The sequence below is a fragment of the Oncorhynchus keta genome, chromosome 36 (genome assembly GCF_023373465.1).
Source record: "Oncorhynchus keta strain PuntledgeMale-10-30-2019 chromosome 36, Oket_V2, whole genome shotgun sequence".
NCBI lineage: Eukaryota > Metazoa > Chordata > Actinopteri > Salmoniformes > Salmonidae > Oncorhynchus > Oncorhynchus keta.
The window spans coordinates 26,564,130-26,590,437 of NC_068456.1; the positions used below are offsets into that span (position 1 = coordinate 26,564,130).

Sequence of the window (26,308 nt, forward strand, 5' to 3'; positions counted from 1 at the left end):
TTGTCAGATATATTTACCTTAGCGATTTGTCTATATAACACATTCAGTGAGTGAAGAGCGGTAATGCCTGTATATATTATTATTATTATATATTAATGAAAACATCAGCCGTATCTAGCTGTATAATAAGAACCAGCCAGGCTAAACCAGATAATGCCAGATCTGGTCTGGTCTAGTCTAGTTTGGTCTGGCATGGTCTGGGCTGGTTTGGTCTGGTCTAGTCTAGTGTTGTCAGGTCTGATCTGGTCTAGTGTGGTCTAGTCTGGTCTGATCTAGTCTAGTCTGGTCTGGTCTGGTCTAATGTGGTCTAGTCTAGAATAGTCTGGTCTAGTCTAGTCTAGTCTGGTCTAGTCTGGTCTGGTCTAGTCTAATGTGGTCTAGTCTAGAATAGTCTGGTCTAGTCTAGTCAAGTCTGGTCTAGTCTGGTCTAGTCTAGTGTGGTCTAGTCTAGTCTGGTCTGATCTAGTCTGGTCTGGTCTGGTCTAGTCTAGTCAAGTCTGGTCTAGTCTAATGTGGTCTAGTCTAGTCTGGTCTAGTGTGGTCTAGTCTGATCTGGTCTAGTCTAGAATAGTCTTGTCTAGTCTAGTCTAGTCTAGTCTAGTCAAGTCTAGTCAAGTCTGGTCTAGTCTAGTCTAGTCTAGTCAAGTCTGGTCTAGTCTAGTGTGGTCTGGTCTGGTCTAGTCTAGTGTGGTCTAGTCTGGTCTGATCTAGTCTAATCTAGCCTAGTCTGATCTAGTCTAGTCTAGTTTGGTCTGGTCTAGTGTGGCCTAGTCTGGCCTAGTGTGGCCTAGTCTGGCCTAGTGTGGTATAGTCTGGTCTAGTGTGGCCTGCTCGCCTCCCTACCACTGAGGAAGTACAGTTCCCGCTCAGCCCAGTCAAAACTGTTCGCTGCTCTGGCCCCCCAATGGTGGAACAAACTCCCTCACGACGCCAGGACAGCGGAGTCAATCACCACCTTGGAATACCTAGGATAGGGTAAGTAGGGTGTCCCCCAACAAGATTTAGATGCAAGTGGCTGTTCCACTGGTTGTCATAAGGTGTATGCACCAATTTGTAAGTCGCTCTGGATAGTCTGCTAAATGACTTAAATGTAAATGAATGTAAATGCATAGTCTGTACTAGTCTGGTCTAGTGTGGTCTACTCTGGCCTAGTCTGGTCTAGTGTGGCATAGTCTGGTCTAGTCTGCTCTGTGGTATGTTTCAGCCTGCTAACACAGATGGCACCCTGGGAGATTGTTTACCCAAATATGATTTTAGTGATGAATTAACCCAAACACATTGTTGTCCTCTAATCCCTTTTTATAGTGCTGCAGGCCTTGCCAGCCAAGCAATCATATAGGATGGCCCTGGATTCCCCAGCTGGCCTGTGAACATCTGCTGGGCCATTTAAACAGATAATAGATCAGACTGAAGAGAGAGAGGGAGAGGAAATAGAGAGGAGAGAGAGAGAGAGAGGAGAGAGAGGTGCAGGTGTTGCTAAACAGAGCCAGAACTCAACAAACCCAGAGCTAGATCTAACTGTCCAAGTCCACCATGCAGCACAGACACCCACACAGAGCACAGCCAACGAGTCAGGGCCCCTCTCAGATAATAAAGCAAGGATTAAGTTTGCTTAAGGTACTGGTGGGGGTACTTGGCTCAGCAGAGACCCACACCAGCCCTGTTCAGGGAGAGATTTAATTGGATGCAGATGGGAGAAGGTAAATCAAAGAATTTGGCAAATATCTAGGCGGAATACTTAATGGGAACGGTACAGAAAAGGAAATTAAAAATTATTTGAAGCAGATGGACTGTTCTTTGAGTTTCTCAGGGCAATGTATTAGCGTCCGTGAAAAATAAATGTGTCTGTTTATTTTGCGCTGTCAGGAAATGTAGGGTCTGCTGTTAGTTTAGGACCGCCAGGACATTAGTCATAATTTAAACCTTATTTGTTATCGATTCGTGATTTAGCGTGATTTATTGGTTCCTGTCAGCTTTGATTCCCTAGTCCACACGTTTTATTTCAGCACCATGGCATCGAGTTTATGAAAAATTCAAACAACAAAGTTTGAGGAGAGAAAGGTACATACAGTTTAATTTGCATCGTTACGTAACAGCTTGGGCTCGATTCATGTTGCATTTCAACTGTAATTAATTTGTTCCTGTTCTTTCCTGTTTTTGCCAATTACAGTAAAACAAAATGTTGTTGAATACAGTTGATATTATTCAAGAAACACCTTCCTTTTTATGGGACAATAAAACAATTATCTTACTTGAAATACTGTTACAAATGTAGTCAAGTAGGTAGAGTATATGAATTGAGGAATACAAACTGTTGTGAATTAGTGGTGAAACCCCCAAGAGGTATTGTTATAATGTAGTTTGGAAGTCATTTTCTTCTCTGCGTTAAAACCACAGTTATGATCATTAAAAGTTACTGGCTCTGAGGTGCTGTGGGAATAATCAAATTAGGTTTGTATGTTAATCTAACAGTAACATATGGATCAGATTACAAAGAAAGATCTTATGATTATAAACTTCATCACATTGGTCACCTACCTAAACTAATCATAGCAAAGGTTATTGGTGAGAAAGGTTATGATTTTTGATGACGAATACAACACAATCTCAACTAATGTAGCCTGGTGCTGCATGGGGTTCATCTCAATAGTTTTACATGGCTTCCTCTCCTTATCTACTCTCCTCATCCCCTTTTGTTGATCTGCACTGATCTGAAAACACAGGGGAAATAAAATCAGTATGGTGGGTACTTACTATACTCGGAAAAATTGGCTATGTGAAAGCTATACCACATTCTGAAGGGCCTTTGACAGTTTGCTTTCACCCATCCAGTTCTGTCAGATCAGTGAAGACCTAACCGTTGAGATTCAGTTCCAATGGAAACAGCAGTTGGTGTATGGTCCTGTGGAATGTTAGTCAGTTACATGGAGAATGACCAGGTAAATGGGCTCTGGTCAGGACTGTGTAGGGCTCCTCCACTGGTTGAACTCCACAATGCTTCCTAAAGCCTCAGATCACCACCACAAATCTCTGTGTGTGTGTGTGTGTGTGTGTGTGTGTGTGTGTGTGTGTGTGTGTGTGTGTGTGTGTGTGTGTGTGTGTGTGTGTGTGTGTGTGTGTGTGTGTGTGTGTGTGTGTGTGTGTGTGTGTGTGTGTGTGTGTGTGTGTGTGTGTGTGTGTGTGTGTGTGTGCGTGTGCGTGTGCGTGTGTGCATGCGTGTAAGACGTGTCACCAAGACTCTCACCCCTGAAAGGACCAGATGTAGAGTTTGAAACATCCTCTGTCTGTCTGGAACCCTATGAGACTTCTCCTCATTGTTCAAAGCAGATACACACGCTCGCGCACATGCATACACACGCGTAAGAAAACACACACACCTCCCTTCTTGCCTCAGTCTTCAATCTGGATCTGTGTGAGTAAATCAGCCATCGGAGCTGCGAGGCGAAGGGAGGACCGGGAGGAGATGTTGTGAGAATTGCGAGAACAAAAACAATTCTCACCTTGAGAAACAAACAGGAGGCGTCGCTGAGGCCTGTTCTGTTCCATGGTGTGCCTGACAAACCGTTCTATATCCTGCAACAAGGGATTCCACTGTGGCGGTTTGTTCACTACCTACTGTCATGCATAAACAATACAAATCTATGAGTTTAGGATGAATACAACTGGAACATGGGGGATTACAGCTATAGTCTGTGATTACCAAAACAACAAAACTCATGAGGTATTTATAAGTTCAATTATTATATTCTTCAAGAATCAATAGCTATAGCCTATAGGTAAATAATTAAAGTCCCAAAATGGATGTACCAATCCCAGACTGTAGCTTTAAATGATAAATGATAAATACTGCTGATACTGTGCCAACTTTTTGTATCGTGAGGTCTTCAGAGCTAACTTATAATAACAAAGGTAACGGAAAATGTTGGCACTCCTGAGAAAACGCTGCTTGGTCCTGAAATAACTTATCTTTCTCTCTCTTCCACTCTCCTCTGTCTGCTCTCTCTCAGTCTTTCCCAACAGTTTTCTCTCTCCTAACTTTCTGACTTTGATTTTCACTAGTGCAAGATTTTGAAAGAAGCAGAAAGAGAGAAAGAGAAATAGCTGGGGGTGTGAGATATAGGAGAGAGAGAGAAAGAGAGAGTAGAAGTGAGAGAGCGAGAGAGAGAGAGAGAGCAGGAGATAGGGAGAGTGAGACAGGAGAGAGAGAGAGAGAGAGAGAGAGAGAGAGAGAGAGAGAGAGAGAGAGTGAGCCAGGAGAGAGAGAGAGAGAGAGAGAGAGAGAGAGAGAGAGAGAGAGAGAGAGAGAGAGAGAGAGAGAGTGGTCTCTCTCTGTGTGTTGGTCTCTCTTTCTGTGTTGGTCTCTCTTTGTGTTGGTCTCTCTCTGTGTTGGACTCTCTCTGTGTTGGACTCTCTCTCTGTGATGGTCTCTCTCTCTCTGTGATGGTCTCTCTCTCTCTGTTGGTCTCTCTCAATTCAATGTTCTCTCCCTCACTCCCCCCTCTCTATTTCCCTCCCACTCACCCCTCTCTCTCATACCCTCCCTTTCTCCCCGACTTCTCTCTCTGCCCCAGCCAAAAAAAGTGCCTGTTGCGGTGATCTGTGAAGCGGCTGTGGGGGGAGAGAGAGAGAGAGAGACCAACAAACAGAGAGAGAGAGAGAGAGAGAGAGAGAGAGAGAGAGGTGGGGGTGGGAGAGAGAAAAAGAGAGAGATAAAACAAGTATGTTTGAACTGAGAGTCCTAATGTAGTCAGGATGGAATCTGTCACTCAGCTCGTGGCATGTTGATGACTCAGGGCAGTCTGAGCTGTAAGCAGTAGGTGATTTATGGACACATACTGAACTCCTGCAGGCTGGCGGAGAGGAGAGGGGAGAGAGGGAGAGATCACAGCCTCACAGCCGCTTCACAGATCACCGCAACAGGCACTTTTTTTGGCTGGGGCAGAGAGAAGTCGGGGAGAGAGAGAGGGTATGAGAGAGAGGGGTGAGTGGGAGGGAAATAGAGAGGGGGGGAAGTGAGAGAGAGAACATTGAATTGAGAGAGACCAACACAGAGTGAGACCAACACAGAGAGTGAGACCAACACACAGAGAGACCAACACAGAGAGAGAGAGACCAACACAGAGAGAGACCAACACAGAAAGAGAGACCAACACAGAGAGAGACCAACACAGAGAGAGAGATCAACACAGAGCGAGACCAACACAGAGAGAGACCAACACAGAAAGAGAGACCAACACAGAGAGTGAGACCAACACAGAGAGTGAGACCAACACAGAGAGTGAGACCAACACACAGAGAGAGACCAACACACAGAGAGACCAACACAGAAAGAGAGACCAACACAGAGAGAGACCAACACAGAGAGAGAGATCAACACAGAGCGAGACCAACACAGAGAGAGAGACCAACACAGAAAGAGAGACCAACACAGAGAGAGACCGGGTCTGGGCAGGGCATGTATTCTTTCTCTCCCTATATTCAATTCAATGTAAGGGCTTTATTGACATGGGAAACATGTGTTAACATTGCCAAAGCAAGTGAACTAGATAATAAACAAAAGTGAAGTAAACAATAAAAATGAACAGTAAACATTAAACTCACAAAAGTTATAAAATAATAAAGACATTACAAATGCCATATTTTGTGCAAATAGTTAAAGTACAAAAGGGAGAATAAATTAACATAAATATGGGTTGTATTTACAATTGTGTTTGTTCTTCACTGGTTACCTTTTCTTGTGGCAACAGGACACAAACCTTGCTGCTGTGATGGTACACTGTGGTATTTCACCCAGTAGATATGGGAGTTTATCAAGATTGGGTTTGTTTTTTGAAATTGTTTGTGTATTTCTGTAATCTAAGGGAAATATGTGTCTCAAATATGGTAATAGATTTGTCAGGAGGTTAGGAAGTGCAGCTCAGTTTCCACCTAATTTTGTGGGCAGTGTGCACATATCCTGTCTTCTCTTGAGAGCCATGTCTGCCTACGACAGCCTTTCTCAATAGCAAGGCTATGCTCACTGAGTCTGTCCATAGTCAAAGCGTACTTTAAGTTTGGGTCAGTCACAGTGGTCAGGTATTCTGCCACTGTGTACTCTCTGTTTAGGGACAAATAGCATTCTAGTTTGCACTGTTTTTTTGTAAATTCTTTCCAATGTGTCAAGTAATTATCTTTTAGTTTTCTCATTATTTGGTTGGGTCTAATTGTGCTGCTGTCCTAGGGCTCTGTGGGGTCTGTTTGTGTTTGTGAACAGAGCCCCAGGACCAGCTTGCTTAGGGGACTCTTCTCCAGGTTCATCTCTCTGGGGAGCATGATGGCTCTGTTATGGAAGGTTTGGGAATCACTTCCTTTTAGGTGGTTGTAGAATTTAAAATCTCTTTTCTGGATTTTGATAATTAGCATGTATCAGCCGAATACATTATTTGGTGTTTTACGTTGTACACAGGATATTTGTGGAGAATTCTGCATGCAGAGTCTCAATTTGCTATTTGTCCCATTTTGTGAATTATTGGTTGGTGAGTGGACTCCAGACCTCACAACCATTAAGGGCAATGGGTTCTACAACTGATTCAAGTATTTTTATCCAGATCCTAATTGGTATGTCTCTCTCTCTTTCTCTCTAATGCCAAACTGCTTTGCACGGCAATTATCTCTGTCCTCATTTCGTCTCTCTCGTCAGTCCCAGAGGATAATGAAAGTCATACATCATCTTCATGTTAATTACCCAGCTCAGTTGCAGATAGGCTTTGTAACCATGAGAAGGCTCTGTAGCCCTGATATTTATTGCTCTTCCAATAAGCAGGTAAAAAAAATACTCCCTTGAAAGGTTCCCGTACCCCTTTGCCTCACATCCTTGACATACCTTTCTCGCAAATGTGCAAGTCAAAGGGGAAATGTTTTCATTCCACATAAATCATTAGTCCTTGCGAAGTTGCTGTAACAAAATCTTTGCCCCGAGTGGCAGCACAGCCGGTCAGCTGAGCGTTGGAAACTTGAGAACATCAACATTTTGTGGGTCAGCTTGTCTGCGATAATTTACATGGGGATGGCTAATGGGGAGAACACAAGAGAAATACTGTACCAGGAAAGAGCAGAGCAGGAGAAAAGTACTTTCCTGCTGATCCTAATTCAAATATATCAACGTTTGAAACTCTTATTGGCGGGCTGACTAAATGACTTGTATCAGGCTTTCATTGTGTCATTTAAATTATTATATAAAAAAATTACTTCAACTTTATTTAACTAGGCAAGTCAGTTAAGAACAAATTCTTATTTACAATAATGTCCTACCCTGGCCAAACCCGGACGACGCTTGGCCAATTGTGCGCCGCCCTATGGGACTCCCAATCACGGCCGGATATAATACAGCCTGAATTCGAACCAGGGACTGTGGTGACACCTCTTGCACTGAGATGCAGTGCCTTAGACCGCTGCGCCACTCAGGAGCCAGAGTTAGATGAAACATATACTTTATTATCCCAATTATTATTGGGCTTGAGACCAATGATTTCAAAATATATTATCAGTATAGCCATACCTTTGGGATAACTGACTTAAAATCCTCCAAGGAGAAAGATAATTATTATTATGTGTCCTGATGTGACACACTCAATAAAAAGCGATCACATTTCTCGCGACATTGAAAACATGATACTTAGTGTCTAATTAAGAAGGGCTATTTAGCTAATGCTGTCATACATGCAGGCTTGTTAGCCCTCGTGTTCGTGGAACTCTTTGATGTAAACTGTCTAATAAAGCCGCTCCCTCACAGAGTCACACGAGCTCCAATGCGAGGGGCTCGTCTCAAATGGAAATATTATCTGTCTCTACGACGCCTGAAGGATTTCATTACTGCCCAAGTTTAGAGATATAGATTATACAAATATCAACACCTCTCTGAAATTCAGAGTACAGACATCCACTCACACTAATGACTTTATGTTTCATAGCTTATTCCTACAACACATGGATCCCCCGCCTGCAAAGGGCAAAGGAAATATGCAGCAGAATGAAAGAAGGAAAGAAATCACCTGTTTTACTTCACATGGTGTCTCAATAGAGTACAAATAGAGGGAGAGGGAATCTCTCGACCCTTCCATCCCTTCCCTCTTTCTCTCTCTCACTCTACTGTCATCCTCACCCCCATCTTAGTCTCCCTTCCTCTTCCCTTTCCTCCCTGGATGCTCTGCTGCATGGGTATTGTAGTCAGAACAGAGAGAGCGAGTGTAGCAGCCATAGAGAGCAGAGAGAGGAGACTAATTGTCAAGGTTATGGCTGTGAAGATGATTGATGGCAGGCTGGGCTGTTCTGTCAGCCTGTCAGGAGGCAGGAATGCTTAATGTTCTCATTATTGGTAACGCTGTTGTGTATATTTCTCTGTCAGCGCCGCCGAGCCATCTGAACTGCCAAAGCACTTCAAAGGCCTTCAGGTCATTCATCTCCCCTGACGCTCCCCTCTCACGCTCAGCCTTAGCAGAGTGCCAGTGATTTGTTATAACTTGACAGGTCGTCTGTAATGGTGGAGGAGGAGGAGGAGGAGGAGGAGGAGGAGGAGGAGGAAGAGGGGGTGGGATTCCTTTTTGTCACTGTGTGAAAACATCAATGTTCCGGTAATAGGCTACAACTGTCAGCTGGGGCCGGCAGCACCCAGCACCTGACAGTTGTGTGGCCCTCGCTAATTTGCAGCCCCGGTGACTTGCACTCTCTCTCTGTCCCTCTCACTCTCTCTTTTTCTCTCCCCCTCTCTCCAAGTTTAGATTGTGGTTGTGGTGGTGTCACGTACAAACAGACCACCATCTGTTGTTTGGTGCCGGAGGACGGCAGAGGAAAAGAGAGATGGCTATGCTAATTGAAGACCTGTCCTCATCTCATATGAATCATCCCTGAAGAAACACACATATCTTATCTTCTGAAGTCAGGGCTGAGTGGGAGAGAAACAATGGAGGGAGGAAGAGACAGATGGTGCTGGAACACTGTCCAGAACAGAGAGAATGAGAGAGAGAGAGGAAGGAAAGGTGGTAGAAATGGGGAAAAGAAAGAAAGAGGAGGGGTTCGGATTCTTAATTTTTTACATTTATTTAACTAGGCAAGTCAGTTAAGAACAAATTCTTATTTACAATGACGGCCTACCAAATGGCAAAAGACCTCCTGCGGGGGCGGAGAGAGACAACATAAAGAGAGACATAAAGACAACAACATAGCAAGGCAGCAACTCATGACAACACAGCATGGAAGCAACACAACATGACAACCACATGGTAACAACACACCATGGTAGCAGCACAAAACATGATACAAACATTATTGAGCACAGACAACAGCACAAAGGGCAAGAAGGTAAAGACATCATGCAAAGCATCATGCAAAGCAACCACAACTGTCAGTAAGAATGTCCATGATTGAAGAGATTGAGATAAAACTGTCTAGTTTGAGTGTTTGTTGAAGCTCGTTCCAGTCACTAGCTGCAGCGAACTGAAAAGACGAGCGACCCAGGAATATGTGAGCTTTGGGGACATTTAACAGAATGTGACTGGCAGAACGGGTGTTGTATGTGGAGGATGAGGGCTGCAGTAGATATCTCAGATAGGGTGGAGTGAGGCCTAAGAGGGTTTTATAAATACGCATCAACCAGTGGTTCTTGCGACAGGTATACAGAGATGACCAGTTTACAGAGGAGTATAGAGTGCAGTGATGTGTTCCATGGTGGCAAATCTGATGGCCGAATGGTAAAGAACATCTAGCGAGAGCACCCTTACCTGTCGATCTATAAATTACATCTCCATAATCTAGCATAGGTAGGATGGTCATCTGAATCAGGGTTAGTTTGGCAGCTGGGGTGAAAGAGGTGCGATTACGATAGAGGAAACCAAGTCTAGATTTAACTTTAGCCTGCAGCTTTGATATGTGCTGAGAGAGGACAGTGTACTGTCTAGCCATACTCCCAAGTACTTGTATGAGGTGACTACCTCAAGCTCTTAACCCTCAGAGCAAGTAATCACACCTGTGGAGAGTGGGGCATTCTTCTTACCAAACTACATTACCTTTGTTTTGGAGGTGTTCAGAACAAGGTTACAGGTGGACACAAAGAAAGATTTGTTGTAGAGCATTTAACACAAAATCTGGAGAGGGGCCAGCTGAGTATAAGACTGTATCATCTGCATATAAATGGATGAGAGAGCTTCCTATAGCCAGAGCTATGTTTCTGATGTAAATCCTCAGTTGCAAATGAGAACTTGTTCTCAACTAGCCTACCTGGTTAAATAAAGGTGAAATAAAAAAAATGTGAAAAAAACAAAAAATTGAGAAGAGCGTGGGGCCTAGGATTGAGCCTTGGGTTACTCCCTTGGTGACAGGCAGTGGCTGAGAAATCAGATTTTCTGACTTTATACACTGCACTCTTTGAGTGAGGTAGTTAGCAAACCAGGCCAAAGACCCATCAGAGACACCAATATTCCTTAGCTGGCCGACAAGAATGGAAACCTCCCCAGAAAGGAGAGACAGGTTAAAAAGTTTGGAGATAGGCTTGGCGATGATAGAGGCAGCAACATTAATCTATTTGCTCTCAAGCTTAGCCTTTTGTTAACAACACTGTCATCTCAGATTTTCAAAATATGCTTCTCAACCACTGTAAAACAAGCATTTGTGTAACAGTATTGATAGCCTAGCATAGGATTATGCCTGTCTTTCAGCATGCAACATTTTCACAAAAACCAGAAAAGGATTCAAATAAAATCATTTACCTTTGAAGAACTTAAGATGTTTTCAATGAGGAGACTCTCAGTCTGATAGCAAATGTTCCGTTTTTACAAAAAATATTATTTGTCGACTAATCGCTCCGTTTTGTTCATCACGTTTGGGTAAGAAAAAAATTAATAAAAAAAAATAATAATAATTAAGTCATTAAAACGCGAACTTTTTTCCAAATTAACTCCATAATATCGACAGAAACATGGCAAACCAATGTTTAGAATCAATCCTCAAGGTGTTTTTCACATATCTATCGACGATAAATCCTTCGTGGCAGTTGACTTTCTCTTCTGAAGAAATGGAATGCGCATGGACCTACAGATTACGCAATAATTTCGACACAGGACACCGGGCGGGACACCAGGTAAATGTAGTCTCTTATGGTCAATCTTCCAATGACATGCCTACAAACACGTCACAATGCTGCAGACATCTTGGACGAACGGCAGAGCGCATAAGCTCGTTCACGGCACATTCACAGCCATATAAGGAGACGATAGTAAAACAGAGCGTCAAAAATCCTGCTCATTTCCTGTTTGAAGTTTCATCTTGGTTTCGCCTGTAAGATCAGTTCTGGGGCACTCACAGATAATATCTTTGCAGTTTTGAAAACGTCAGTGTTTTCTTTCCAAAGCTGGCAATTATATGCATAGTCGAGCATCTTTTCGTGACAAAATATTGCGCTTAAAACGGGCACGTTTTTTTTTATCCAATAATGACATAGCGCCCCCATAGGTTGAAGAGGTTAAGCTGTGGCCAATGGGAGAGTTGACGTGCTTAACAGGAGGCCTGGTAAAGAGACGTTGAAAAAAGAGGGGGAGACGTTGAAAAAAAAGGGAGACGTTGAAAAAAGGATGGAGAAACCTTCAAAACAACATTTTTAAAAACAACAACAAAAAAACATACCTACCGAGTTTTGAAGGGAAATACTGATTTGATTTTATAAGAAACTTATTATTATTTTGTAAAGAAAGACTTACTAGAGACTGAAGCTACCGTCGCATCGCGGAGGTATTTGACTGCGCTTGCTGTGGATATTGTAAGGACATCTGCATGGACCTGCTGTACTTCGCTGAGGAAATATCTATGAGTAGTAAGTAACTACAACAGTGGGGTGCTTCGAGACGCGTGCCAACGAGTTTAACCAAGCTTGCAAGTCATTTGGACATGGGTTGTGCATGACTCATTGGGGTTTATTATTTTTATTTATTTTGATGTGGTACATTGAAAATGTGACAATATACATCTTGAACCTTATGTCTGTTGCCTTGGTGGAGTCATTTACTGTTTCAGTTTCATTTAAATGAATGGGAAAGCATATCATTATATAATAACAACAATCTATAATTATTATTATACCTTTATTTCAACAAGGGACACAGACTGAGACCAAGGTTTCTTTTACAGCTGGGCCCTACGTATACATGTTAAGAAACTACACAAGACAAACAAAACCATCACAGATAACACAAAATAAAAAATAAAATAAAAAATACAGCAACATATTTAATTTACACACAGGTTATTCCCCTAACAGCACAAGAACTTGCATTACCTGAAACAGTTACAAACAATACAAACATAAAAATGCTCCAATAAATATTCAAAATGAGCAACAGAGGGACAAGAGTCTCAAGTTTAGTCTGCAGGCTATTCCACAGGCAAGGAGCGTAACAGGAAAAGGCAGCCATACCCAACTCTGTGGAAACCGCATGGGCCTCAAGTGTAATCCATGTTTGAGACCTGGTTTTAGGAATTCTAATTATAATATTGATGAGTGATGATAACTAAGAAGGTAGCTTATTCAGAAGTGCTTTATAGACAAACACGAGAGCATGTTGTTCTCATCTCACGGACAGCGAAGTCCAACCCACATTATGATATAAAACACAGTGGTGAGTTCTGTAGCTAGCACCCGTAATAAACCTAAGTGCACAATGATAAGTAGCATCCAGCGATTTAAGTGTTGATGCCGTAGCATGCATGTAGATAATATCCCCATGATCTATAACAGACATAAAAGTAGCTTGCACAATGTGTCTTCTATTTGTAGAGGACAAGCATGTCCTGTTTCTATAGAGGAAGCCGTTTACAAAGTTCATCAACATGAATTTTAAAAGACAGTTCATCATCTAACCATATCACTAAGTATTTATATGCAAAGACCTGATTAATTCAAGAACCATCTAAACTCTTAAGTGCAAGTGTATTTTCAACCAACTAATAGTCATTCGATATGGATTTAATACCCCAGTTGTCATCACCCTAGAGAGTTAACAATAGGGATTCCTTTTGGAGATGGCCTACCCAAAACCTTGATTTTGGACAAAATGACCTGAATGGACAATTACGTCCAAGGACAAACAAGAAAACACTTCTAACAAACCAAAACCTGCAAAAAAACACAGAGGAACCAGGAAATACCATCCAACACAAACTGAGTGAGTAATATTCATTATGAAGCTACTTCTGAAGGCAAAAAGTGAAAGAGAATGATCACTAGGTCATTTTAATATATAAAGCTAAGTAAATAAGTAAACTAAGATACCAAGCTGCTAGGACAGCACAGACCTGGTGGCACCTTCAATTTGCACTGAAGTATGAAGTCAGAGGTGTGAAAACTCTTGAGCCTAACCACGGCAGGAGAGTTTCACAGCCCCCCTCCACCCAAACGCAGAGGCCTTTGAAGCCCCAATGGCTTTTCCCTGTCCAGAGATCATTACAATACAGTACCACATGGATATTAAAAATAACCCTGTCCAGAGGTCATTACAATACAGTACCACATGGATATTAAAAATAACCCTGTCCAGAGGTCATTACAATACAGTACCACATGGATATTAAAAATAACCCTGTCCAGAGATCATTACAATACAGTACCACATGGATATTAAAAATAACCCTGTCCAGAGGTCATTACAATACAGTACCACATGGATATTAAAAATAACCCTGTCCAGAGGTCATTACAATACAGTACCACATGGATATTAAAAATAACCCTGTCCAGAGGTCATTACAATACAGTACCACATGGATATTAAAAATAACCCTGTCCAGAGATCACTACAATACAGTACCACATGGATATTAAAAATAACCCTGTCCAGAGATCATTACAATACAGTACCACATGGATATTAGAAATAACCCTGTCCAGAGGTCATTACATGGATATTAAAAATAACCCTGTCCAGAGATCATTACAATACAGTACCACATGGATATTAAAAATAACCCTGTCCAGAGGTCATTACAATACAGTACCCCTGGATAAGAAAAATAACCCTGTCCAGAGGTCATTACAATACAGTACCCCTGGATATTAAAAATAACCCTGTCCAGTGGTCATTACAATACAGTACCCCTGGATATTAAAAATAACCCTGTCCAGAGGTCATTACGATACAGTACCACATGGATATTAAACACAACCTTGTCCAGAGGTCATTACAATACAGTACCACATGGATATTAAAAATAACCCTGTCCAGAGATCATTACAATACAGTACCACATGGATATTAAAAACAACCTTGTCCAGAGGTCATTACAATACAGTACCACATGGATATTAAAAATAACCCTGTCCAGAGATCATTACAATACAGTACCACATGGATATTAAAAATAACCCTGTCCAAAGGTCATTACAATACAGTACCACATGGATATTAAAAATAACCCTGTCCAGAGATCATTACAATACAGTACCACATGGATATTAAAAATAACCCTGTCCATGGATATTAAAAATAACCCTGTCCAGGGATCATTACAATACAGTACCACATGGATATTAAAAATAACCCTGTCCAGAGATCATTACAATACAGTACCACATGGATATTAAAAATAACCCTGTCCAGGTCATTACAATACAGTACCACATGGATATTAAAAATAACCCTGTCCAGAGATCATTACAATACAGTACCACATGGATATTAAAAATAACCCTGTCCAGAGGTCATTACAATACAGTACCACATGGATATTAAAAATAACCCTGTCCAGAGGTCATTACAATACAGTACCACATGGATATTAAAAATAACCCTGTCCAGAGGTCATTACAATACAGTACCACATGGATATTAAAAATAACCCTGCAAGGATTAGGTCCTCGAGGACAATCCAGAGACACTATTTGCTGACTGCTACAAAGAGGGGGATGTAATCAACTTAATTTCCCACACAGACCATCCCCTGGAATGGCACAGTGCTATAAGAGCACACTACCCCTATGTCAAGAGAGGGGGTATTGGCCCAGGGTGGAAACTCAGAATACTAGACATTGAGGGTATTGAAACAACCTCTGTCAGCATATACAAGTTTGATACAGTAATGATGCAGGGAATCATCAAGCAGTTCCAGCAGGACTTTTATGGGATCAAAGAGAGAGAACAACATGGAAAAGCTCTCACTCTGTGATGACTCCTCCATCTGGAGTGAGTCTGATCACACCTCTTCAAACTGTCATGCAGACGAGAACAGTCACCCCCCCCCAGCGCTGAACACACCCAGGTCCCACAACTGCACTGCTCCTCCATCATTTGAGAGGGATAAATTCACAGAGATGGAGAGAGACATGGTGGACGGACGGCTGTCTGAGAGAGCTGGCTCCTCTACGGACTGAAGTGAGAGAACTTAAAGAGGCACATATGGCCCTGAAAGATGAGGTCAGAAAGCTGAGGTGTGACAGAGAGTAGGACACTCCCTCAGACAAACCAACAGAACTTCCCACCTCAGACCTGGACCACAACCTCAACACCACAATGGGACAGACAGCACATGACCCCCCCAACCCAACAGACCCCACCCACTCCTAATAGCCCTCCTGTCAGCTCCCCCGATAGCCTTCCTGACAACCCTCCACACATCCACTGAGGACACACAAAAGCCAGAGATTGTGCTCCTCATGGACTCAAATGGCAAATACATTCAATAAGATAAACCCAAACACTAGGCATGCCCTGGAGCTGTTTTCAGAGGACAGACAAGGGTCCCCAGCCACATCATAATTCACAAGGCACAAAGACCTGAGGGCCCAGCAGGAAAGGGTGGCAACAGCACTCAAGGGAGCGATTGAAAAAGCTTCTTCCACTTCCCCCAACGCACAAGTGGTTATCTCCACCCTACAACCACAAAAATACGTTCACCCTGCCACCATACAGCGGGTGAAGGCAAGCATTTCACAAGATTGTGCCTCAAAACCTAATGTATACCTGGCCCACCACTCCACCCTGGACTTGAACAGCCTTTACGACCAAGTCCAACCTCTACAAGGCAGCAATCCCAGCTTTTGCCAGGACCCTGAAGGACGTCAACCTCAAACGCAGCCCCACCACCTCACACAGGAGCAACAGTGTAACGGACACCCCGCCGTGACCAGCGAGACACCCTCCCAGACCTGCAAGACCCCCTCCCGAAGGACCTGCACAGAGAGAACCCACACCAAGAGGACCTACACCCAGACCACAGCATCACCAGCCACACCCCAACCAGCTAAGACCTCCCCAAGCAAACCCTGTCCAAACCCTATATAGCCCCCCCCCATATCAGACCAATGCCCCTTCTGCCTACTCCATACCCCCGCCCCAGGACACAAGCCCAGGCCGTGCGCAGAGCAACAGGCCCATCTCCCACTATTACACCCGCCCAAGCCCCATGTATCAGATGCTCAACATGCTCTGCTCACACCTACTGTGATGGTCCGGGCCTCAACAACACAAAAACAACATTAGACGCTATGGAACACAAAGCTTTTACTATCTCATCCTGGAATATACGAGGTCAGATGTCATCTGCCTTTTGGCCTAAAGAACAGGAACCCATAATTTATCAAAGAAATTGGAAATACAGACTTTGTCATCCTACAACAAACATGGTATAAAGGTGACGGACCCACTGTTTGCCCTCTTTGTTACAGAGAGCTGGTAGTCCCATCCACCAAAATGCCAGGTGTGAAACAGGGAAGAGACTCATGGGGTATGCTAATTTGTTATAGAGCAGACCTAACCCACTCTATTAAATTAGTCAAAACAGGAACATTTTTCATCTGGCTATAATTTAATGAGGAATTTCTCAACAGAGAAAAATGTCCTCATGTATATTTTAACAATGACAGCTTCTCCATCCTAGAGGGGGAGATCAACAATTTCCAGGCTCATGGACATGTACTAACCCGACACACTCAACACATAGGGGGACAAACACCTACCTGGAGGCGACAGCATTCCCTCCCCTATACGCACCCCTAGACACAACAACGATAACATAACCAACAAAAACAGGTCACAACTCCTGCAGCTCTGTCGCACGCTGGGTATGTACATAATGGTAGGCTTCGAGGGGACTCCTATGGTAGTTACACCTATAGCTCATCTCTTGGCAGTAGTACTGTAGACTACTTTATTACTGACCTCAACCCAGAGTCTCTCAGAGCGTTCACAGTCAGTCCACTGACATCCCTATTAGATCACAGAAAAATCACAGTCTACTTAAACAGAGCTATGCTCAATCATGAGGCATCAAAGCCAAATGAACTGAATAATATTAAGAAATGCTATCGATGGAAGGAAAATAGTGTAGAAATCTACCAAAAAACAATTAGGCAACAATAAATTCAATCCCTTCTAGACAATTTCCTGGACAAAATGTTTCACTGTCATAGTGAAGGTGTAAACTTCGCAGCAGAAACCCTAAACAGTATATTTGACATCAAATTTTTTTAATTCAAGCAGACAACCTAAAACAATTAACAACAATGACAAATGGTTTGATGAAGGATGCAAAAACCTAAGAAAGAAATTGAGAAACCTATCCAACCAAAAAACAGAGAAAACCTCAGCCTACGCCTTCACTATGGTGAATCACTAAAACAATACAGAAATACACTACGGAAAAAGAAGGAACAGCACGTCAGAAATTAGCTCAATGTTATTGAAGAATCCATAAAATCTAACCATTGGAAAACTCTAAACAAACAACAACAGGAAGAGATGAGATTGAGATGGTGCCGGGAGAAATGGCATCCGTTTAACGGGCGACTAACTATTTGTGCTATTATGTGTTTTTTCGCGTTATTTGTAACTTGTTTTGTACATAATGTTTCTGCCACCGTATCTTACAGCAAAAAAGAGCTTCTGGATATCAGGACAGAGATCACTCACCTCGGATTCGACAAAGATATTGTCTTCAACAAGCAGGATGCACAGGATGTACTTCAGACACCCGACAAGGCCGAAATCCCCGTCATTGGCAAGAGATAGAGATGCAGGTATAGAAGACACAGGGCAAGGTGCCTCATAAGGATCCACTGTCGGCGAGTGGGAAATCTGCCCTTACCGTCAATATTAATTGCCAATTGTACAATCATTGGACAATAAATTAGACGAGGTACAATCACGAATATCCTACCAACGGGACATCAAAAACTATAACATCTTATGTTTCACCGAATCGTGGCTGAATGACGACATGGAAAACATTCAGCTAGCAGGAAATATGCTGCACTGGCTAGAGAGAACAGCACACTCCAGTAAGACGAGATGGGAGGACTGTGTATACGTGTAAACAACAGCTGGTGCACGAAATCTAAGGAAGTCTCTTTTCATCTACTTTTTTCGTGGCTGTTTATTTACCACCACAGACGGACGCTTGCACTAAGACTGCACCGAGTCAGCTGTATAAGGAAATAAGCAAACAGGAAACCGATCACCCATTAGGCAGCGCTCCTAGAGGCTGGGGAATTTAATGCAGGGAAACTTAAATTAGTTCTACCTCATTTCTATCAGAATGTTAAATACGCAACCAGAGGGGAAAAAATTCTAGATCTTTACTCCACACACAGAGACGCGTACAAAGCTCTCCCTTGCCCTCCATTTGGCAAATCTGACCATAATTCTATCCTCCTGATTCCTTCTTACAAGCAAAAATGAAAGCAGGAAGCACCAGTGACTAGATCAATAAAAAGATGGTTAGATGAAGCAGATGCTAAACTACAGGACGGTTTTGCTAGCACAGACTGGAGTATGTTCCGGGACTCTTCCGATGGCATTGAGGAGTACACCACATCAGTCACTGGCTTTATCAATAAGTGCATCGAGGACGTCATCCCCACAGTGACTGTACATACATACCCCAACCAGAAGCCATGGATTACAGGCAACATTCGCACTGAGCTGAAGGTTAGAGCTGCCGCTTTCAAGGTGCGGGACTCTAACCCGAAAGCTTATAAGAAATCCTGCTATGCCTCCAGACGAACCATCAAACAGGCAAAGCGCCAATACAGGACTAAGATCGAATCGTACTACACCGGCCCCGACGCTCGTCAGATGTGGCAGGCCCTGCAAACTATTACAGACTACAAAGGGAAGCACAGCCGAGAGCTGCCCGGTGACACAAGCCTACCAGATGAGCTAAATCACTTCTATGCTGGCTTCGAGGCAAGCAACACTGAGGCATGCATGAGAGCATCAGATGTTCCGGACGACTGTGTAATCACGCTCTCCGTAGCCGACATGAGTAAGACCTTAACATTCAATCCAGACAGATTACCAGGACGTGTGCTCCGGGCATGTGCTGACTAACTGGCAGGTGTCTTCACTGACATTTTAAACATGTCCCTGATGGAGTCTGTAATACCAACACACTTCAAGCAGACCACCATAGTGTCTGTGCCCAAGAACAAAGGTAACCTGCCTAAATGATGACAGACCTGTAGCACTCACGTCCGTAGCCATGAAATGCTTTGAAAGGCTAGTAATGGCTCACATTAATACCATTATCCCAGAAACCATAGACCCACTCCAATTTGCATACCGTGCAAACAGATCCACAGATGATGCAATCTCTATTACACTCCACACTGCCATTTCCCACCTGGACAAAAGGAACACCTACATAAGAATGCTATTCATTGACTACAGCTCAGTGTTCAACAGCATAGAGCCCTCAAAGCTCATCACTAAGCTAAGGATCTTGGGACTAAACACATCCCTCTGCAACTGGATCCTGGACTTCCTGATGGGCCGCCCCCAGGTGGTGAGGGTAGGTAGCAACACATCCGCCACACTGATCCTCAACACTGGAGCCCCTCAGGGGTGCGTGCTCAGTCCCCTCCTGTACTCCCTGTTCACCAATGACTGCATGGCCAGGCACGACTTCAACACCATCATTAAGTTTGCCCGGTGACACAACAGTGGTAGGCCTGATCACCGACAACGACGAGACAGCCTATAGGGAGGAGGTCAGAGACCTGGCCGGGTGGTGCCAGAATAACAACCTATCCCACAACGTAATCAAGACAAAGGAGATGATCATGGACTACAGGAAAACGAGGACCGAGCACGCCCCCATTCTCATCGACGGGGCTGTAGTGGATGGAGCAGGTTGAGAGCTTCAAGTTCCTTGGTGTCCACATCACCAACAAACTAACATGGTCCAAACACACCAAGACAGTCGTGAAGAGGGCACGACAAAAAACAATTCCCACTCAGGAGACTGAAAAGATTTGGCATAGGTCCTCAGATCCTCAAAAGGTTCTTGAGCTGCAACATCGAGAGCATCCCAACTGGTTGCATCACTGCCTGGTGTGGCAACTGCTCGGCCTCCGAATGCAAGGCACTACAGAGAGTAGTGTGTACGGCCCAGTACATCACTAGGGCTAAGCTGCCAGCCATCCAGGACCTCTACACCAGGCAGTGTCAGAGGAAGGCCCAAAACATTGTCAAAGACCACAACCACCCCAGTCATAGACTGTTCTCTCTGCTACCGCATGGCAAGCGGTACCGGAGAGCCAAGTCTAGGACCAGAAGGCTTCTCAACAGCTTTTACCCCCAAGCCATAAGACCCCTGAACAGGTAATCAAATGGCTACCCAGACTATTTGCATTGTGTCACGCCACTCCACCCCCCTCCCGCCAACCCCTCTTTTACGCTGCTGCTACTCTCTGTTTATCATCTAATCATAGTCACTTTAACTATACATTCACGTACATATTACCTCAATTAGCCCGACTAACCGGTGCCGCCTGCACATTGACTCTGTACCGGTACCACCTGTATATAGCCTCACTACTGTTAATTTCACTATCATTTTACTGTTTTCTTTTTATTTGGGATTTCTTTACTTATCTATTGTTTACCTAATACCTACTTTTTACTAAAAAATTGAATTTTTGGTTAAGGCTTGTAAGTAAGTGTTTCACTGTGAGGTCTACACCTGTTGTATTCTGCGCACGTGACAAATAAACTTTGATTTGATTTATCCAAAACAGAGATGTATGGATAAACCCCTTCTCCAATCTTTTTGGCGCTATAACAATGAACAAGCAGCAAAAACATATACATGATCAAATACAAATCTACTACCAGAACCCACTGGATTCTTCAATTACATTGCATGAACTACAGGACAAAATACAAACCCTCCAACCCAAAAAGGACTTTGGGGTTGATGGTATCCAAAATGAAATGATACAATATACAGACCACACATTCCAATTGGCTATACTTGACCTCTTTAACATCATCCTCAATATTTGGAACCAAGGACTGATCACCCCAATCAACAAAAGTGGAGACAAATTTGACACCAATAACTACCGGCGGATATGCGTCAACAGCAACCTCGGGAAAATCCTCTGCATCATCATTAACAGCAGACTCATACATTTCCTCAGGGAAAACAATGTACTGAGCAAATGTCAAATTGCCTATTTACCAAATGACTGTACGACAGACCACGTATTCACCCTGCACACCCTAATTGACAAACAAACAAACCAAAACAAAGGCAAAGTCTTCTCATTGTCACACCCTGACCTTAGAGAGCCTTTTTTATGTCTATTTTTGGTTTGGTCAGGGTGTGATTTCAGTGGGCATTCTATGTCCTTTATTTGTATGATTTGTGTTTCTATGTGTTGGCCAGATATGGTTCTCAATCAAGTGGTGTTGGGGGAAAAAACATACGACATTATAAAAGCCATGTACACAAACAACAAGTGTATCGTTAAAATTGGCAAAAAAAACACATTTCTTTCCACAGGGCCGGGGGATGAGACAGGGATGCAGCTTAAGCCCCACCCTCTTCAACATATATGTCAACGAATTGGCGAGGGCACTAGAACAGTCTAGAGCACCCGGCCTCACCCCACTAGAATCTGAAGTCAAATGTCTATTGTTTGCTGATGATCTGGTGCTTCTGTCACCAACCAAGGAGGATCTACAGCAGCACCTAGATCTTCTGCACAGATTCTGTCAGACTTGGGCCCTGACAGTAAATCTCAGTAAGACAAAAATAATGGTGTTCCAAAAAAAATCCAGTTGCCAAGACCACAAATACAAATTGCCCTAAAGAACACTAGAAACTATACATACATTGGCAAGAAAAAGTATGTGAACCCTTTGGAATGACTTGGATTTCTGCATAAATTGGTCATCAAATTTGATCTGATCTTCATCTAAGTCACAACAATAGATAAACATAGTGTGCTTAAACACAAATTATTGTATTTTTCTTGTCTATATTGAATACACCATTTAAACATTCACAGTATAGGTTGGAAAAAGTATGTGAACCCCAAGGCTGATGACTTCTCCAAACGCTAATTGAAGTCAGGAGTCAGCTAACCTGGAGTCCAATCAATGAGACGGTTGGACGTTGGTAAGAGCTGCCCTGCCCTATAAAAAACACTCACAAAATTTGAATTTGCTATTCATATGAAGCATTGCCTGATGTGAACTATGCCTCGAACAAAATAGATCTCAGAAGACCTAAGATTAAGAATTGTTCACTAACATAAACCTGGAAAGGGTTACAAAAGTATATATAAAAGCCTTGATGTTCATATGTCCATGGTAAGATAACTTGTCTATAAATGGAGAAAGTTCAGCACTGTTGCTACTCTCCCTAGGAGTGGCAGGCCTCAAAAATGACTGCAAGAGTACAGAGCAGAATTCTCAATGAGGTTAAGAAGAATCCTACAGTATCAGCTAAAGACTTACAGAAATCTCTGGAACATGCTAACATCTCTGTTGACGAGTCTACAATATGTAAAACACTAAACAAGATGGTGTTCATGGGAGGACGTCATGGAAGAAGCCACTGCTGTCCAATATCCAAGATGGCGTAGCAGTAAGTCGTCCTGTCGTCCCGTCCCTGTATATATCGCTTCTTTGAATTTTTTTAAACATATTTTTCTTCGCATACCTCTTTAAAAACATTTTGCTAAACCTAAGCTTCCAAATACTCTCCTGCAACCCGCCTCACCCAATGTAGCTATTTTTCCTAAAGTATTTATATTTACTTCGGAACCGGAACCCCTCAACTGAAGCTAGCCAGCTAACCACCAGCTATGCTAGCGGTCTTCAGCTAACGGGTCATCAGCTAACCTTTAGCCCGGAAAGCTCTCGCCAGTTCGAACAACGCGACTCTAACCAGAGCACAACGGACCTATTTATTTTTCATCCCCGGATTCCCACCGCAAACGGAACATTTTTCAGCTGGATCTTCACAACTAGCTATCTAGCTAAACTGCAACCCCGGATGATTACCCCTGGCTAGCGTTCCCACCCACTTAGCCTGAAGCTAGCCCGGCCAGAGCACCTGTAGCATACTCCTGGGCTACAATATCCGGGCCCACGACCGGTCTGTCGATGTCACCGCATGAAGAGGAATAAACAGACTCACCCCATCGCGACGTCCCCCAAAGGCTAACTCTCTAGCCCTCGCTATCTCCCTGCTTGCTAATTCGGCCTGCTAGCTTGTCTAGCTCCGGTCCGCTAACTGCTACCTTGTCTAGCCCGGGCCTACGAACTGTTAGCTTGTTAGCACAGGCCTGCTAACCGTCTGAATCACCGCGTCCCAAACACTCTACTTTCTATCTCTTTTTGATTTTTAATTTGTTTATACCTTCCGGAAACCTGCCTCACCCAATGTGATACGGAATCGCTATTATTTTCAATTTCTTAGAACACACTCAAGAACCTCCAGACGCTAACCAGCTAACTAGCTACAAGCTATTTAGTCATTGTTAGTTTTTTTTTTACCTGGATAACACTCGCCAGTCCAGCTTCCCTGCCCATCCACCGCTGCCCCCTGGACACTGATCTCTTGGCTACATAGCTGACGCACGCTGGACTGTCCATTAATCACGGTACTCCATTCTGCTTGTTTGTTTTATCTGTCGGCCCCGTTGCCTAGTCAACACCATTTTACCTGCTGTTTGTTGTGCTAGCTGATTAGCCTCGCCTACTGTTTTAGCTACCTTTCCCAATTCAACACCTGTGATTACTGTATGCCTCGCTGTATGTCTCTCTCAAATGTCAATATGCCTTGTATACTGTTGTTCAGGTTAATTATCATTGTTTTAGTTCACAATGGAGCCCCTAGTTCCACTCTTCATACCCCTGTTACCTCCTTTGTCCCACCTCCCACACATGCGGTGCCCTCACCCATTACAACCAGCACGTCCAGAGATACAACCTCTCTCATCATCACCCAGTGCCTGGGCTTACCTCCGCTGTACCCGCACCCCACCATACCCCTGTCTGCGCATTATGCCCTGAATATATTCTACCATGCCCAGAAACCTGCTCCTCTTATTCTCTGCCCCCAACGCTCTAGGTGACCAGTTTTGATAGCCTTTAGCCGCACCCTCATACTACTCCTTCTCTGCTCCGCGGGTGATGTGGAGGTAAACCCAGGCCCTGCATGTCCCCAGGCACCCTCATTTGTTGACTTCTGTGATCGAAAAAGCCTTGGTTTCATGCATGTCAACATCAGAAGCCTCCTCCCTAAGTTTGTTTTACTCAATGCTGTAGCACACTCTGCTAACCCTGATGTCCTTGCCGTGTCTGAATCCTGGCTCAGGAAGGCCACCAAAAATTCAGAGATTTCCATACCCAACTATAACATCTTCCGTCAAGATAGAACCGCCAAAGGGGGAGGAGTTGCAGTCTACTGCAGAGATAGCCTGCAAAGTAATGTCATACTTTCCAGGTCCATACCCAAACAGTTCGAACTACTAATTTTGAAAATTACTCTCTCCAGAAATAAGTCTCTCACTGTTGCCGCCTGCTACCGACCACCCTCAGCTCCCAGCTGTGCCCTGGACACCATTTGTGAATTGATTGCCCCCCATCTAGCTTCAGAGTTTGTTCTGTTAGGTGACCTAAACTGGGATATGCTTAACACCCCGGCAGTCCTACAATCTAAGCTAGATGCCCTCAATCTCACTCAAATCATCAAGGAACCCACCAGGTACAACCCTAACTCTGTAAACAAGGGCACACTCATAGACGTCATCCTGACCAACTGGCCCTCCAAATACACCTCCGCAGCGATCACTGCCTCATTGCCTGTATCCGCCACGGAGCCGCAGTCAAACGACCACCCCTCATCACTGTCAAACGCTCCCTAAAACACTTCTGTGAGCAGGCCTTTCTAATCGACCTGGCCCGGGTATCCTGGAAGGACATTGACCTCATCCCGTTAGTTGAGGATGCCTGGTCATTCTTTAAAAGTAACTTCCTCACCATTTTAGATAAGCATGCTCCGTTCAAAAAAATGCAGAACCAAGAACAGATACAGCCCTTGGTTCACTCCAGACCTGACTGCCCTCGACCAGCACAAAAACATCCTGTGGCGGACTGCAATAGCACCGAATAGTCCCCGTGATATGCAACTGTTCAGGGAAGTCAGGAACCAATACACACAGTCAGTCAGGAAAGCTAAGGCCAGCTTCTTCAGGCAGAAGTTTGCATCCTGTAGCTCCAACTCCAAAAAGTTCTGGGACACTGTGAAGTCCATGGAGAACAAGAGCACCTCCTCCCAGCTGCCCACTGCACTGAGGCTAGGTAACACTGTCTCCACCGATAAATCCATGATCATCGAAAACTTCAATAAGCATTTCTCAATGGCTGGCCATGCCTTCCGCCTGGCTACTCCAACCTCGGCCAACAGCTCCGCCCCCCCCCGCAGATCCTCGCCCAAGCCTCTCCAGGTTCTCCTTTACCCAAATCCAGACCAGCCTGTTCAACCTCTCTTTCATATCGTCTGAGATCCCCAAGGATTGGAAAGCTGCCGCAGTCATCCCCCTCTTCAAAGGGGGAGACACCCTGGACCCAAACTGTTATAGACCTATATCCATCCTGCCCTGCCTATCTAAGGTCTTCGAAAGCCAAGTCAACAAACAGGTCACTGACCATCTCGAATCCCACCATACCTTCTCCGCTGTGCAATCTGGTTTCCGAGCCGGTCACGGGTGCACCTCAGCCACGCTCAAGGTACTAAACGATATCATAACCGCCATCGATAAAAGACAGTACTGTGCAGCCGTCTTCATTGACCTTGCCAAGGCTTTCGACTCTGTCAATCACCATATTCTTATCGGCAGACTCAGTAGCCTCGGTTTTTCGGATGACTGCCTTGCCTGGTTCACCAATTACTTTGCAGACAGAGTTCAGTGTGTCAAATCGGAGGGCATGCTGTCCGGTCCTCTAGCAGTCTCTATGGGGGTGCCACAGTGTTCAATTCTTGGGCCGACTCTTTT

At 43.9% G+C, this 26,308-nt stretch overlaps 1 long non-coding RNA gene across 8 annotated transcripts; it reads left to right on the top strand.

The window, feature by feature from the left end:
- The first annotated feature begins 12,702 nt into the window (after positions 1 to 12,702).
- Positions 12,703 to 15,165, top strand: LOC127916540 (uncharacterized). 8 transcript variants are annotated; one of them, XR_008095249.1, is made up of 4 exons: positions 12,703 to 13,761; positions 13,949 to 13,998; positions 14,296 to 14,395; positions 14,719 to 15,165. It is a non-coding gene; the product is annotated as an uncharacterized LOC127916540 (long non-coding RNA). The 8 variants fall into 8 exon arrangements; XR_008095245.1 differs by having other exon boundaries at positions 12,703 to 13,711; XR_008095246.1 differs by lacking the exons at positions 13,949 to 13,998; positions 14,296 to 14,395 and adding an exon at positions 13,862 to 13,911 and having other exon boundaries at positions 14,619 to 15,165.
- The last annotated feature ends 11,143 nt before the right edge of the window (positions 15,166 to 26,308 follow it).